Source organism: Cyprinus carpio, chromosome A15, assembly GCF_018340385.1.
Source record: "Cyprinus carpio isolate SPL01 chromosome A15, ASM1834038v1, whole genome shotgun sequence".
In the NCBI taxonomy this organism is placed as follows: Eukaryota; Metazoa; Chordata; class Actinopteri; order Cypriniformes; family Cyprinidae; genus Cyprinus; species Cyprinus carpio.
The window spans coordinates 11,934,378-11,950,010 of NC_056586.1; the positions used below are offsets into that span (position 1 = coordinate 11,934,378).

The following is a 15,633-nucleotide window of genomic DNA, read 5'->3' on the forward strand; positions in this document are numbered from 1 at the left end:
ATCTTAATTTAAAGTACTCAAGTTTGAGTTAAAGTAGTTTGCAAGGGCCTGATAGTGTAAAGTGCTGCTGCTGGTGTGTTGTTGCACATTTGATGTGTCAAGTCTGTGTAAATCTTTTGCGTTGTCTTTTTGTGAATCTCTGCAAAGATTGTTGCATCTTCTCCTTAACAAGCGCTTAACAAGTTTATGTAGACATTGTCTTTAATTGCAAAACTTTCTCTGCACACCTTTCATGAATGAACCAAGCAGTGAGAAACTCACCCAGCCCAGCTTCCTGAATCCTGACAGCACAGAATGGACCAGAGAGAGGTTCCCCCACTTCCAGGAGTGCATGTCGTCATGTTTCAACACTTTGGGCTGAGGTATGATCTGAACCAATCCATGAACCAATCTCAGTGTGAAACAGGCCGCAGGGTACCACTGCAATACAGACACCATTTATATCCCTTTTGTAATAATTGTTTGTTTGCTTGTACACTACTAGTAATGGTCTAAACTGGACAATGTTTAAAAAGTACTATTCTATTCTTTGAATGTGTGGTTGCTGGACAACCAGGGTCAATGTGAATTGGTTGAAGTGTAAAGAACAGTAGAACAGTTGAGGAAAAGAGGAATGGAAAGAGAACAGTTTGTTTGGAAAACAGTTAGATGGAGCAACTTGAGCTCATAAGACATCTAACCTGCATTCACTGAAAAAGCATTTCACTACAGATTAAAAAACTCAAGAAATGTATTGCCTGTGTATCTTGAGAAGATTTGACTGCATCACGAGACCGCTTTTACATGGTTTGCTATATATATATATATATATATATATATATATATATATATATATATATATAAATCTTAACTATACTATATATTGCTGTTAGCTTTGCAGGAACAATCTAATCATTGAAAGAGTTTTGAAAGAGTAATGAAAATATAAAAGAGTAAAATTGTCCCAGCCTAAACCTTAAGCCTTGCCATCAGGTAACACTTAGACTTTTGTTTTCTTTGTAACTAACCTTGTAAAAACAACAACAACATTTTTTTTTTATAATTGTTTGTAATTGATAAGTGCTAAAAAAAGTTTCAAAACAATATTAGGCATAGCGCAAAAAAACAAAACAAACAAAAAAAACAGGCTGGTCCAGCGAATGCGCATGTATGCCATTTAGTTGCCATATCGAGGGCTGTGAATTCTCCTATTGCCGTCTTTTGGAATTTCCAATCAGTTCACATACAAACTGTTCTGAAGCTCTTTAACGCCTTTCTACAAACTGTTAGGGACTCCCTCCATACAACGTATTGCAATGTTCTTCTGGTGGTCCTCTGATCCCCTTGACCTTGCAGCATTGGACTTGCAAAAGCCTGCCAAAAAAAAAAAGATTATGTGTTCAAAGCAGTTGCAAACCTGGGTTCAAACTCAATGGGTAGTGTAATGGACATCTAGATTAATGAATGAGGCAATTCAAAGGTTGTGGTTTCGAGTCCCACCAGAGCTTTTAGAATTACATTAACCCTGAACACGGGCAACATATTTAACCCTTCGTTTCAGCATGTTCACTTAAGTAATTTCAAAATGCTTTTAAATATGTTCAAGAACAGTCCAATAAGTTTAAGTGAAATGCAAAAACAACATTTCACACATTCTAAAAGATAAACAAAACCATTCATAATTGTTGCGTAGTGGTAAAAACAGAATTTCATCGATTCCGTTGAATTTTCCCCCCAACAGCCACAAGAGAGTAGCACACACCCACAGAAAATCACAATATCCTAAGATGACCTGTCATGGTAAGAGCTCTTCAAGATCTAATAGGCCAAATCAGTTACAGTGAGTGTGGTGAAATAACATCTTCTTTCTCTGTATGTACATCTGAAATGAACAATCAGTGAAGGTCAAATCTCCATGTAATTCTTTGATTCTTTGTCTTGATGTATAAAGCAGTATGTATGTGTAGGTGTTCCAAACCTTAGTATTTTTTAACAAATTTCAAGGTTAGCTTTAGTTGAATGAAGGAAAATGAGTAATCAGTGCTTGAGGAAATACCAGTTGCTTGTAATAACATCTACAATAAATGCTCGGTTATTGAAAACTATGTTTGAAATATTCTCAGTAACCTTTTAATTCCTTTTTAAGATCACATAAAATTTGATTTCTGTGTGTTATCAAATATCATGTCAGAGTAGGCCTATATGTGTTGCAATATTGGCTATCAATCATGATGACTCTGCAAAAAAATTGGACAGTTCATATTCAGTTAACCTACAGGTTCACAAGAATTTCCTCTTTCCATGTAATGGATAATAATTTTTTTGTATTATTTTAAATAATGTTGTATTATTCATATGCAACTATTTCATTATTCAGTTGCTTACATTTGCAGTTTCTAATATTCTGGCAGCCTGAAGCTATTTAAATAATTTAATATTATATTATATACCATACTGTATATCATACAAGATGTACATCACATAAAAATACACTGTAAAGTGTCAAGCCTCAGCAAATTTGAAAAGGTCATTTTTTGAACTTTTCACCTTTCAAACAACTTCTTTTTCCATTAAACCACACTCTGTGTTCTGTTTAGTTATTGCCACTTTCATGTTATGCAAAATTCTGTTATATCACTAAATGTTAATTAAGATAAAGATAAAGATAAAAGATAAAGATATTACATTTGATTCAGAATTATGGTGTTAATTCAGTCTAGAATTCATTCAGATTTATCACAGTAAACACAGTCACTGTTTTAGCAAACTTGTATGGCTTTGAATTTTGTAAATGTGTTTGATTCTCACCAAAGCGTGAGAACTGAGAAACTGCTCAGGGCTGATACTACAGAAATTCTCAGAGAAACTAAATGGTCATTTGCATGACAGCATAAACCTCTATGGCTGCTTCACATCAGTCAGTGTATTTCTAGTCCTCCTCCATGCAATCATTCTGGTCAGTGGTGCTCAGCCTAAGTTATTAATGTGAGTCATATAATACAGCAAAATGATGAACTTTATAAACAAAAGAACCTTAGACTTTAACCTATTTTATTGCTGTCTTCACTGTTCTGAACTCTGCTTTTCCTTTTCCAGAACCAGCTTGGTTGCATATTTGGTTCATCCCATAAAGCACACTGTAATCCATGTTTGAAATGTTTTTTGTTTTTTGTTTTTTGTCTCAGTATCTGACAGTCAGTGACCAGGAATGTTCAATGTTCATATTCAACCGGAACTGTTTGTAGTCAAAGAGAACAATATGAGTAGAAAGGGCACTTCCGAAACTCATTCTCACAGGCATTGTTGATTCTTTTTAACATTCATACCTGAACCTAATGTTTTTATAGTACCTTTCTGAAATGCTTTTGGATCATTTAAAAATATATTTTGAATTGAAAGCATTCAAAACCATAAAGCTAAGCTAACTAAAACCATAAAAAAATCATTTCTTGTAATAAAATAAACATTAACTGAAATAATATATATTTATTTTATATATGTATTTTAAAAAACTGATAAAAATAACAAACAACACAATAAAATTACTAAGGCTTTAGCTAAAATGAAAACAGAAAAATACAGAAATAATTTAAAATAATAACAAAAACTAAAATAGTCGAACAATGATACTAAAATAACACTGAACTTTGTAAGCATGAACAGAGAATATGATTTATCCTCTTGAATCTTGTCAAAAATAATGATTTTATTTCAAAGAACTGCTTTTTTTGCAATTAACATGCATGGACTTCTGCTATAAATATCTCCTTTTTTGTTTCATGGAAGAAAAAATCATATAAGGTTAACAAAGACATTAAAAGATGTTACAATTTGGAGTCAATTATTTCGTCAAACAAAAAAATACAGCAGAACTATCACTTCAAAACTCCTCCAGTATTTCATCAATAAAATTGTAAAATAAAAATAAAATGTATTATATTATTATTCATTAAAAGATGCTGAAAAAGACCAGTAATATCATGTCTGATGAGGAAATGCTCATTTTGCAAACAGGGGTCCTTATGTGCTTCTGAAATGTAAACCTCTCAGCCGAGGTCTAATCAGGCCAAAAAGCCATTACAGGTCACCAAAAACATACTTTCAATATTTTGTGGTCAGTGTCTCAGTCGTAGGCCATCGAATCACCAGTAACCAATCTTCTTCCTGAGAATCAAGTTGACACCATAATAGGCAGATGATGTAGAGGCAGTCTTAACTTTAGTCCACTGGTCACAGTTAATGGTTTGACCTGTATAATGTGGTGTTGAAAAGAAACCGTGATTCAGCCCACTTTAAACATCTGAATAGGCTTACAAAGCATAAAAATTAAGCAGATAATTGTACAGATGCCAAGGAAAAAAGTAACTGACCGGACTTATTTATCTCTAGCTTTGAGGAAAAGCATGAATAGCCCGCTTCATAGCCTCCTTGACACAAAGCAACCCTTTTACAGCGCTGTAAAAAAATAAATCCTACTAGTTGGAATTTCTATCTGAACCTTATCCGGATTGTACCCCCCTTGCAAAACAGAGGGGTTCCCCTGTCAAAAATTTACTGAGAAACACAACTTTTTCACAAGTTAAAGTAGGGGGTGAATAAAATTTGTGAGGCTTACAAAGCATAAAAATTAAGCAAAGGGAAAAGATCTGTTGAGCAATGAATAGCCCACCCTACTCCTTAAAAAAAGCAATTTTTATGGTTTTTCTATTTGAATTTTAACCGGAATGTCCAGCAAACAGAGGGTAAATTTGATCACAAAATTCAAAGTCTAAAGCTTAAAACATAGTTGAGAACACTTTAAGAGTCGCGAGGGTACACTTTAATGACTATGCACTTTGTAATAACTTTCACATTAAAGTACATTTTAAATCTTTATGTGTTATTAATATTTTGTCATGGTTTAAAGAAGTACACTTATTTGATGCGTTGACTAAAGCACATGGAAAGTACTTAATAATAATTTTACCTCTAGTGTGTTATTCGATACATTTACAGTTAACAAAACTAAATTGCAATTTCATTACAAAAGTGTAATTCTAAATATATTTAAATATATGTATATTCAGCAGTAAAAAAAATTCTGTGAATATAACAAATCCGCTTATTGACCAGTATCCTGATTTCTGTATCTGTAACAGGATCGTGCACCTTTATCGCAGACGCACTGATGGTGCGCTGGTGATCTTGAAGGAAATCCCAGTTGAGCAGATGTCCCGTGATGACCGCCTCGCGGCCCAGAATGAATGCCAAGTCCTCAAATTACTCAGCCACCCCAACGTAACTGAGTATTATTAAAACTTCCTTGAGGACAAGGCACTGATGATCGCAATGGAATATGTTTTGACATGTTTTGATGGTCACTTAATGTGTTCTGACAGTTTATATCAGGAACAAAATTCATAATATTTATTACTGTGATCCAAAAGTAATTATGTATTATTTAATTGATAAGGTATGGTTGCATTGGTTGTACAGAATTGAATTTTTGCGGATTTTAATACAATATTTTGTGAGCATTTTGAATTTTATGATTTGAAACAACATGCATGTAGTCAGTAATCTTAATATCTGTATTCATTTGTCTCTGTATGATTATTGTAGGTGGAACCTTGGCTGATAACATGCAGAAGTGCTGCAACTCACTGTTAGATGAGGACATGGTATTACACTTCTTTGTTCAGATCTTATTGGCCCTTTATCACGTGCACAATAAACTCATCCTACTGTACATCGGGACCTCAAAACCCAGAACATACTTCTAGACAAGCACCAGATGATAGTAAAAATAGGAGACTCAGCAAGAGCAAAGCCTACTGTAAGTACCTCACCAATTTTTTTAATTTGACTGTATGTGATAGTTACAGTTCAAATCCTCCTTTTCATGACAGGTTGTGGGGACACCGTGTTATATCTCTCCAGAACTGTGTGAAGGAAAGCCATACAAACAGAAGAGTGACATTTGGGCCCTAGGCTGTTGCTTTTGAAAGAGATCTGAACATCACAAATATTTTCTTTGTTGACTGTCTTAAATTTGAAAGAATCTTATCTTTGTTCCTTAAATGAATGTTGAATGACAAACGAAGCAACTTCTCTGTTGTCAGAACCTGCCAGCTTTGGTGCTGAAGATCATGAGTGGCACATTTGCCCCCATTTCAGATCGTTACAGCCCAGAACTGAGACAGCTCATTCTTAACATGCTGAATCTGGACCCATCTAAAAGACCTCAACTCAATGATATAATGGCTCATCCCATCTGCATCAGGCCATTGGTTAATCTCTACACTGACATACATAGGCAACGTCAAAATGCGCAGGTGGGACTTTATTATTTTAATTGGACTTTTCTACCTTACTTTCTAAGTAATTACTGTACAGTGTTAAGAACTGTAAATGCATTTTATTTGGCCATTTTTCTTTTTAATTTCTTTTTTTTTTAAATCATTTTAATTTATTTTATTTAATTTTTTACAACATTTAATAGTACTTTTTCAGACTTGGGTTAAGAATTTTAAATGCACTTTTTATTCATTTATCTTATTTTATACAGCATTTAATAGTACTGTTTTTGTACTTGGGTTAAGTATTGTAATTGCATGTTGATTTGTTTTATTTCATTTTATTAATTTATTACTTTTCTACTGCATTCAGTAGAACTGTTTTTGCACTTGTAAATGCATTTTGTTTTGTACTGCATTTAATTGCACTCTTTTTGGACATGTTATGTATTATAAATGCATATTGTTTGGTCACTAAATAGACAGCTATATACTTTGTTTGCGGGCCCTCCTTATTTGATGATATTATTCTCTTTTTTGAATAGAAAAGCCACATTCTACTGTACAGACAGGCCCTCATGGCAGATGTGTAACTGGTACCAGACCCAGGGGTGGGATCTTATTTCCTTATATGTTTTAAAGCATCATTAAATATTTTATTAATACAGCATTGGGTTTATAGCTGATTAAATATTAGGTTTATGCCCATTTTATTTCATTTAATTCATAGTAAGTCTTCATTTAGCTCTCTTGGTTTCATTGTCTGCATGAAGGTTTTCTGGTGCCATTTGTTGCATTAGGAGGGCTGTCCAGTCTAAGTTCAACAAAGTTGATGCACCCATTGCCTTTATCTTCAGTGCATTTCCAGTCCTCTGCGTATGCTGCCCATGTTAAACACAGAGGTTATTCAAGTGTCCCTGGGTCGCACCCAGAAGATGGGCATCACCAAATCTGTGCGGCTTATCACATGGGAGGTGTGATGATCATTTTCTTCCTAATTGAATATAAATACTGTTTTATTTCAGTTTTCAGTGTTTACTTCGGTTTGACTCTACCCTCGGTGGGATCTGGTGAGCCCACTCTGCCCGGCGCTGTTGAGCAGATGCAGCCCAAGTTTATCTCCCGCTTCCTGGAAGGACAGTCTGGTGTCATGATCAAATCTGTCTCATGTGGCGATCTCTTCACCACCTGCCTATCAGGTATGCTTCTTACAATCCAGAATTTTCAATGCATGTCTCAGCATATTGTTGTGACGTCAGATTTTTCCATCCATAATGTGACATGAAACCAAAACAAAGAAAGTTAATATGTCCATCAGATGCTCTTTTTTCTTCAATTAGTGGCCTGAAGCTACAAAATAGACCTGTCTATGGGAAATTAAACACAGGGTAATTTAAACATTTGTGATAAGGTTTGAAAGGAGGATGTAATCACCCCTTTTTACGATCCTTCCTACAGAGCTCATTAAGCACCATTTGTTCAGACTGCCAAAGCTAATCTCTTGTCCCCTGGCATTGTAGCACAGCGGCGTACATTTGTCTGCTCTAAAGTAAAGGATATGCTGTTAGCATGCGTCTCTGTGGGGGAATCATTAGTCACCAGCAGATACAGTGGATTAAAGGTCCTCACTTTAAGCTTCTCATCCAGCGGTTTGCACTGACGGAAGAAAAGTTGTTTAATTCTTTGTTTATTAGCAGCAGCTACTATAATCTGCTCAATCTGGTTTTGCAGACCGAGGTATAATCATGACATTTGGAAGTGGAAGCAATGGTTGTCTTGGACATGGGAACTTCAACAATGTGACACAGGTAGATTTCGACAACCCAGTATATAGAGACCTATTGTTTCAAAATGGAATGTTTAGTGATGCTTGGTAAGCAAGCTAATTAAACAAAGTAATCTTAAACATTGACCTCAGGGCTCCACAATAAAGATGACCTGCTGGTCTGGGATCATTGGTATTGTTAACTAAAACTAAAACTACTATGGTAACACTTTACAATAAGGTTCATTAGTAAACATGAACTAAGAATGAACAATACTTCTACATCATTTATTATCTTAGTTAATGTAAATTTCAACATTTACTAATACATTATTAAAATCAAAAGTTGTGCTTGTTAACGTTAGTTAATGCACTGTTAATTAACATTAACTAACAATGAACGACTGTATTTTCATTAACTACCATTAACAAAGATGAATAAATATTGTAATAAATGTATTGTGCATTGTTCATTCATGTTAGTTAAGACATTAACTAACTGAACCGTATTGTAAAGTGTTAACACTATTTAAAAAAATAAAATGTTTTTGTTAACTGAAATAAAGCTGAAAGAATATTAGATGAAAAGCATAAAATTAGAAATGTTGCTTTCGCAAATAACTAAAACTTAAAGTGAAAACTGAAAATATTAAATAAAGGCAAATTTAAAATATTAATAAATACTATAATAATATATAAATATTGATTAAAGACTGCAGAGTTTTGGGCCAGTTGACAGAACTTTGACTTGACCATTAGGGTTTTACATTATGAATGTACAAGCATTTTATGTTTTTCTTAAACACTTAAACACTGAAATGGTGTATTTATTAAATTAGCAATGTCTGTTCAAGTTTGTACAGTCAAACACCACTTACATTTTCTTTACAAATCTAGTTTTAATTGTATTTGCGGTTCTTCATGTTGCCGTCTTTGTATTTAGCCCAAGATAGTGGAGGCTCTGCTGGGTTATGAGTTGGTTCAAGTGTCTTGTGGAGCGTCGCATGTCCTGGCAGTGACCAGTGAGCGAGAGGTTTTCTCCTGGGGGCGAGGAGACAACGGTAAATGAGCAACATCATTTGTAAATCAAACACTGTGTTTCTTTGAGTTTCTCTTTGTACTCTTGTAGACAGCAGCAGTGCCTCCAGGCAGACCTGGCATTTTGTGCTCCATCCTCCTCCTCTCCCTCTCTCTATCACATTCACTCTCTGTTATCTCTCTGTCCGACAGGCCAGCTGGGATTGGCCACTCAAGACTGTCACAACTGCCCGCAGCAGGTGAGTTTGCCGGCTGATTTTGAAGCCCAGCGTGTGTTGTGTGGGATCGACTGCTCCATGATCATCAGCACACAGCACCAGGTACTCAATACCTACTCTCAAATTTAATTACGAACAACAACAACAACCAAAAGATATGAAAAATATTATGTTACTTTTATTAAAAAAGATTGTGTTGTGTTATACAGGTCCTTCTCAAAAAAATTAGCATATTGTGTTAAAAGTTCATTATTTTCCATAATGTAATGACAAAATTTAAACTTTCATATATTTTTAGATTCATTGCACACCAACTGAAATATTTTCAGGTCTTTTATTGTTTTAATACTGATGATTTTGGCATACAGCTCATGAAAATTAGAGCATATATAGAAAATTAGCATATTTCATCCGACCAATAAAAGAACTATAATAGATAAAAGAATAATTATGTTCAGTTATGCACTCAATACTTGGTCGGGAATCCTTTTGCAGAAATGACTGCTTCAATGCGGCGTGGCATGGAGGCAATCAGCCTGTGGCACTGCTGAGGTGTTATGGAGGCCCAGGATGCTTCAATAGCGGCCTTTAGCTCATCCAGAGTGTTGGGTCTTGCGTCTCTCAACTTTCTCTTCACAATATCCCACAGATTCTCTATGGGGTTCAGGTCAGGAGAGTTGGCAGGCCAAGTGAGCACAGTAATACCATGATCAGTAAACCATTTACCAGTGGTTTTGGCACTGTGAGCAGGTGCCAGGTCGTGCTGAAAAACGAAATCTTCATCTCCATAAAGCTTTTCAGCAGATGGAAGCATGAAGTGCTCCAAAATCTCCTGATAGCTAGCTGCAATTGACCCTGCCCTTGATAAAACACAGTGGACCAACACCAGCAGCTGACATGGCACCCCAGACCATCACTGACTGTGGGTACTTGACACTGGACTTCAGGCATTTTGGCATTTCCTTCTCCCCAGTCTTCCTCCAGACTCTGCCCCTGGCACCTTGATTTTCCGAATGACATGCAAAATTTGTTTTCATCCGAATAAAGTACTTTGGACCACTGAGCAACAGTCCAGTGCTGCTTCTCTGTAGCCCAGGTCAGGCGCTTCTGCCGCTGTTTTCTGGTTTAAAAGCACACGCCTGTGCACGGTGGCTCTGATGTTTCTACTCAGACTCAGTCCACTGCTTCCGCAGGTCCCCCAAGGTCTGGAATCGGTCCCTCCTCCAATCTTCCTCAGGGTCCGGTCACCTCTTCTCGTTGTGCAGCTTTTTTTGCCACACTTTTTCCTTCCTACAGACTTCCCACTGAGGTGCCTTGATACAGCACTCTGGGAACAGCCTATTCATTCAGAAATTTCTTTCTGTGTCTTACCCTCTCGCTTGAGGGTGTCAATGATGGTCTTCTGGGTTAACCTCTTACCCATGATTGCGGTTTTGGAGTAATGAACCAGGCTGGGAGTTTTTAAAAACCTCAGGAATCTTTTCCAGGTGTTTAGATTTAAATAGTTGATTCAGATGATTAGGTTAATAGCTCGTTTAGAGAACCTTTTCATGATATGCTAATTTTTTGAGATAGGAATTTTGGGTTTTCATGAGCTGTATGCCAAAATCATCAGTATTAAAACAATAAAAGACCTGAAATATTTCATTTGGTGTGCAATAATTCTAAAATATATGAAAGTTTAATTTTATCATTACATTATGGAAAATAATGAACTTTTATCACAATATGCTAATTTTTTGAGAAGGACCTGTATATACACACACACACACACACACACACACACACACACACACACACACACACACACACAGTGGTTGTAGAAAGATATAACACCAACATGTCAGAGAGAAAAAAAAAAAAAAAAAACAGAATCACTGAGTTGGAAACAGGATCACCCCCTTGTTTCAGTATTTTGCTTTAAGCCTGTTGGGATCTGTCTCGGTCTCTACTAACATTGATTGCACATCTAGATTTTGCAATATTTGCCCACTCTTCTTTGCAGAACTGCTCAAGTTTAGTTCAATTTGATGCAGTCTTCAAGTCATTCCACAGATTGTCAGTGAGTTTTAAGTCTGGGCTCTAACTTGGCCATGCAAGGACATTCACCTTTTTCTCCTTCAGTCACTGTGTGCTTTGGGTCATTGTCATGTCGGAAGGTAAACCTTCTTCTGTTCTCACTGAACACTTTCTGCCAGAGGGCAGCAGATTTTCCTCAAGAATTTGACGGTATTGTGCCCCATCCATTTTCCTTCTATCCTGACAAGTGCTCCAGTCCTTGCTGCAGAGAAACACCCCCAAAACAGGACAAGATTTCTCTTGTGTAATTATGACATGCACTAATCTCATAAATATGAGATTCTGACATGACTTGAAGGCAGCATAATTAACTGAAACTTCGGACAGCATGTGGTTGGTTGAAGTGTTGACTGTCACAGATTTCCAAACGTGCCTAGATTTTGTTATTGTGTTGCTGGTTAATGAGCCTCAAAGTGGATTTTAAACCTGCCATGAATCTAATCACAATTATAAATAATAATGAATCCCAAAATGTTAAAATATCTCAATTAATTTTTTTCTTAGCTGTCTTAGGAAGTTTTTCAAAGTTTGCCAAACCAGTTTAGGGAGTAACACTCCTCCTGCTCTAGCATTTAAAAGGACTGTGAATGCTGACGACATTTCATCACAGGAAATGACCAACACAGTGTCCATATTTTAAATAACAGTCACACCCTGTCAGCCACATGTATTTTTCTTAAGAACTTATAATTCTTAACAGATGTGGTTGTGAAAAAGAAGTACACTTTAGCAGACATATTACAGAAATTATGTCCTTAAAAAATTTATATAAAGGGATAATTCACCCAAGAATGAAAATTATGTCATCTTTTACTCAACTTTTGATCCAAAATTGCATGAGCTTCTTTTTTTCTGCGGAACATAAAAGAAGATATTTTGTTTGCCTACATTTTTCAAAATATCTTCTTTTGTGTTCAGCAGAAGGAAATTTATACAGGTTTGGGATGACATGAGAGTAAGTAAATGATGACAGAATTCATGAACTGTCCCTTTAAATGTAAACTGAATGCTGTGTTTTCAAACACTTAATTGCATAGAACTTTAGCTTTTTGACCCACATAAGCAGGCCGTAAGTACATCTTTATATTTAATTTACTAATTACTTCTGTTGTCTTTGAAATATGGTTAAAGTATTGTTGAATGTACTGACAAGCTATTATGGTAAAATAAAATAAAAAATTGATGTCATTTCTATTGAAACTTTTATGTCATGTATTTAAATTTGTAATTAGCTACAGTTTCGGTGCCTTGCTCAAAGGCACCTCAGTCGTGGTATTGCCGGCCTGAGACTCGAACCCACAACCTTAGGGTTAAGAATCAAACTCTCTAACCACTAGGCCACGACTTCCCCACATAAATACACATGCAAGACAATTGAATGCACTTCTTTTTCACATAGGGCTGCTAAAGTGATATTAGAATGAATAAATAAATCAAATTCCTAAATGCAGATTTAACAAGCTGGGTTTGGATAAGGTCTCTGGCGCAGAGGAGCCCCCATCTCACTGCCAGGTGGAGGAGATCCACATGTTCCAGCCCGTCCACTCGGCTCTCTAAATGTTGAGAAGATTGTGTTTATAGACATCGGTACAGCACACTCTGTTGCAGTCACAGGTCAGAGCATTTCATTTACACTGCAGTTCAGTGTGCTGTGTTGATTTAGTCTGAGGATCAACTTATAAACTATGAATGTGCCCTAAATGCAGAGAAAGGTCAGTGTTTCAGTAACCAGCATGGGCAGCTTGGTTGCAGTTCCCGCCAAAGCAGCTGAGTGCCCTATCAAGTGTCAGGACTGCAGGAGATCACCATAGCCGCGTGTGGCGATGCTTTCACTCTGCCTATCGGAGCAGGTAAACAAGACATATGTATTAATGAATCTCACAAAACAGGTCATATTTCACCCTAAAATCAGATGAAAAAGCGTATTAAAAAAACTTTACTTAAAAAAATATTTAACTTATAATTTCAATGAAAAAAATTTTTTTTCGATGAAGAAAATAAAGGCTTATTTATTTATGTTTTCACACTGTGACAATAATTAACTCAGTGATTTTCTTTCTATCTATTGCAGCAACTCAATAAATATAGAAATAGGCCTATATGATGATTTTTTATTTATTTTTTTGATGGAAGAAAAAGATTGAGAATTTATTATATTCTTGTTTTAGTTTACTTGATAAGATTACATAAAAAAGCAATTGCTGTGAAAATTACACTTTTTTGCACAGTATGTTAATGACAACTGGAGGAAAATAATGTCACAATACAAAGAAACGTAATGGTCCTAAAAATAGGCAAAAAACTAAATATAATATAATATAATGTAAATTTATACGTTAATGACAATTGGTGGAAAATAATGTTACAATACAAATAAATATAATGGTCTTAAAAATAGGCAAAAAGCAAAATATATTTCAAATAGATAATATTCAATGATATAATACTAATATAGATAATATTCAGTAATATAATAAAGTATCTAAACTAATCTAATCTAGTATAACACACACATAATACTAATATAGATAATATTCAGTAATATAATAAAGTATCTAAAATAATCTAATACACACACACACACACATATATATATATATATATATATATACTTTTTTTTTTTGGAATGAAATTTGACCTGGCAACCAAACTATACAGGCAACAAACTACAGCAGCTAAAATAATGGCAATGCAGTTCAGACAAGGCTGTTATCATGTCATTAACTGCTTCAGACACAGAATGTGCTCTAGTGGGGGCAGGTGGGTTAATTAATGTGACATGTGGCTAAAGGTCAGAATGTAACCCTGACTGTGTCCCAGAGGCTTACAAGACTCCGAAGACCTTTATTGTTTCATGTTGTCTTTGTTCATTCATGACTCTCACAGGATCTGACATGCAAAGAAACAGAAGGACAAAGATGTCATTCAGCCAAATGATGTTCAGAACTGTGAGTAAATGCTCTGCTCCTTGATTCGGCAGAGGGGGGAGTGTACACCTGGGGTAAAGGGGCATGTGGTCGGCTTGGACGGAAAGAAGAGGATTCTGGGAAACCAAAGGCAGTGCAGCTTGATGAGAGCCACCCTTACACTGTCACGTCAGTGGCTTGTTGCCATGGAAACACACTGTCGGCTGTGAAACATAATGTGTAGCCATAATTTCTTTTATGAATGTTAACAGTTCTTGAATAGACATTTATTGTAATTATCTACTGTTGATTTGGACTTACAAAGGTTGTTGTCATTGTTAAAACACACTGACTATATTCTCCCTCATAATTTCTCTCCTCAGCTTTTTTTGAAGAGCCCGTTCCAAAGTGACATCACTGCCTCTGCCCAAATCACTGCACACACTCAGCTCCTGTCCATGAGGACACTAGTGTGGATTCATTAAGAATTTTAAGCTATGCAGTTGTGTTAATAATGTAACAGACACTGTATGTAAAGCTTTTTATAACAACAACAACAATTATTATTATTATTTTTATGTAGCATTGTAAATAATGCCTGGTTTCTCAACAAGGTCTGACTGCCTTGAAGAAAAACACAACAAAACAACTATATGAAGATAATTATGTGCTGCTTATGTTAACACATAATTTAACAACAATTGAAACTGTTAAAACACAGTTTCTAAAGTGTATTGTAAATATGTTCCTGGGCATTACAAGGGTCCTTGTGGACAAAAATAAATTATTTAAAAAGTATGTTAATTAATTGCACGTGTTAATTAATATTACTCAGTACTTAAATATATATTTACACTGTAACAAGGACACCTTAAAGCAGTGTAATCAAAACTACTATTATTTTATAGTTAGAACAACCACAAAAAATATTAATATTAATGTATATCAAAAAGCATACTCGTACTCAGATAAATACATGGATGAATACCATCAACATGGCAGGATACACAGAGCTCGTGCGTCCATCATGATGTAATTCTTGTGCAATATGTGATGCTCACAAAAAAGAAAATAGTGTATAGTGTGGCTTTTGTTTTTATATGATATGAATATCTGACGAGACTTTAATATGTTTAAATGAAGCCGAACTATTAAATAGTCCACCTCGAATAAACTATATAAATCTAATTCCATCTTCTGTGCTGTTGTTCTGTTGACGTAATGTCTGCTCTTGCACGGATCGCGCGCGCTTTCCACCGTTAGAGGGAGTCGTTGGCCTAACTTTTTGCAACCTTTTGTTACCAACAATCCAGTTATTGCCTTTGTATAGATGTTTTTAATAATAAAAATGTTTTTAATAAATACTTTTTATG

General features: G+C 35.4%; 1 pseudogene; it reads left to right on the top strand.

Moving 5' to 3' along the window:
• Window positions 1-294: 294 nt before the first annotated feature.
• Window positions 295-15,053, top strand: LOC109087214 (annotated as a pseudogene).
• Window positions 15,054-15,633: the final 580 nt, after the last annotated feature.